The sequence below is a fragment of the Electrophorus electricus genome, chromosome 1 (genome assembly GCF_041902795.1).
Source record: "Electrophorus electricus isolate QZ-2024a chromosome 1, ASM4190279v1, whole genome shotgun sequence".
NCBI lineage: Eukaryota > Metazoa > Chordata > Actinopteri > Gymnotiformes > Gymnotidae > Electrophorus > Electrophorus electricus.
In genome coordinates, this window is record NC_137497.1 from 24,965,615 (window position 1) to 24,967,916 (window position 2,302).

The following is a 2,302-nucleotide window of genomic DNA, read 5'->3' on the forward strand; positions in this document are numbered from 1 at the left end:
AAAGCTCTCTGCTAATCTGGGTTGGAGCATAATTTAAATAGGACTAACTCCAAGCGTTACAAGAGGCACCTTGTGGTTGCATAGTTAGAGTCCATGGTCCATTCTGCTGCCATCCACATTTCTACACATTTTCTAGCCCTTTATCAGTGGTTTGCTTCTGCCCAAATGACTGCAGTTGCCAAGATATTTTGGGTGGCTGACCACTCTGCAGTAACAGTGACATGCTGGAAAACTCCAGCCACCCTGCTGGGCACGGCACACTTGCAACACTCACTATCTCAGTGCCTCCACTGTGCCGATGCTTTGAAAGTATATGTTCCATGCTAATAACCCTGAAAAATATACAACTTATTTAATTAGTCTACTATTGCATATTGAAGATTACACAGTGCATGGGTATGCTCAAATGAAATGTGGCCAGAGATCCTCAGTGTGTTTTTGATTTATGAAGATTTATGAAGAGTAACTGACATCTCAGGAAATGTTTGAGATATCATGCTTGTCCGTGGTCTAATTCTCTCACAAACAAATATATTAATAAAGCAGAACTAAAGCAAAGGCAGAATTTTTGGAACTGTTACTGAAAGACAACAGAGAAGCATAGAAGGATAGAAGAAGAACATCACAGAAAAATAATGCACATATCACTAGCCTAAGAGCCTTTAAACACAAGAAATGCTGAGAGCTAAAACTAATATTTCCATATTTTGTTCATTTATTGCCTCATCGAGAAACAGTCCAAGACATACATTATCCTACAACACCAAGCATTATTCTCCATGACAAAGGATTTTCAGACACATGGCCATATTAACAAGGCAAAATGATGGCCAAACAGGACTAAAACAACAGCAAATTATGAATATTGTTCAGCTTGCACATATGGGACTATAAAATGCTTCTGGCACTAGGCATTTGTTTATGACCCAGAGGCTTCTGATTTGTTTAAATAATCAGCAGATTTTTGTGTCACATGACACGTGATGAAATACAAAGTCTTTGCTTCAATTATGCATTTACACACCAGTAAAAATGATAAAGGTGTCAGTATACTTCTGGTAACACAGAGACAGCCAGGAAAGAACAGCTACTATCTCTGACTCACTCACTCTCTCTTTGCTGATACTTTTGCTTGACCGGAAAACCTGACCCTCAAGTTCTGGTTTCTTTAAATCTGGTTTTGGTCCAGGTTAATTTGCTAAGTTGTTAAGTTCTCAACAAGAACAACAAAATATTTACCTGCTCACTAGGCATGTTTTTCACTTGCTCAACCCACAAAAGCTGACAGGCACATGGGAAGAATTAAAAGGAGATTGCAGACTGCCTCGTATTTCAGGCACAAGCAATATTTTTGGAGAAAATATTCAACATGTAATTTTTATAATTACAAGTAGACTTGTGGCACACTTGTGGATCTTCCAGATATCTCTGTGCTCTCAAAAGATGATGGCAAGTGGAGGCTTTTAAGAAAAACATGCTGTCGGGAGGTATGCTTTTCTCCCATATTTGTTGTTTTGCCTGAAGTCAACATGGATATTGTCTGTGGACCAAGATTTCCCCAGAGCACCATGTCCATAATATAACAAGTTCCACTGAATTGCTATTCTGGCTAATGACATTATGAACTTGTGACACCACTTTAGTCCACTTAAACTGGGACTCTCAATCACTGCCTCCTCCTCTGCCCACTGTAAGCCTTAGCTGGTTTAGTGGGAACATGCAGTGCACTTACACTTTCACCCGCATGTGCTCACACATGTAATGGCACTGGAAATATTATGAGATAGTCCTCCAAACCAACAGTAAATGGGTTAGAATAGTTCATTTAAAGTTAAATTGTTGAGGTTAACATTGTACTTATTCTTTCCTGGACAAATTCTGAGACAAGGTGGGGGCATGAGAACAGCCACAATTTCATCTATGGGTATGCTTATCATCCCAGTAACAACCAAGAGGAAAAAATACATAAATGAGTGAAAGTTGGAGGAAGGGAGGGAAAGCTTAGCTACACATTCTGCACAAGTGGATGCCATAAGAGCATCATCAACAGCTTGTAAAAGATTCCTATAAGGACAAGCCCATTATCACACACAACACCATCACTCCAGCTGTCTAAGCATCTGGTCTAAGCATTCGCATCACTGATCATCTCCACAGGGCACTGGGACAAAACCACTGCCTTTTAATCTGACATCACGTTTATCACATGTAAACGTCTGGTTCCTGTCACACACACAAAAACAAACACCTCAGTCAGACCCCAGAGGGTCCCAGCTGTTTATCCTCCGCTCGTAGAAATATG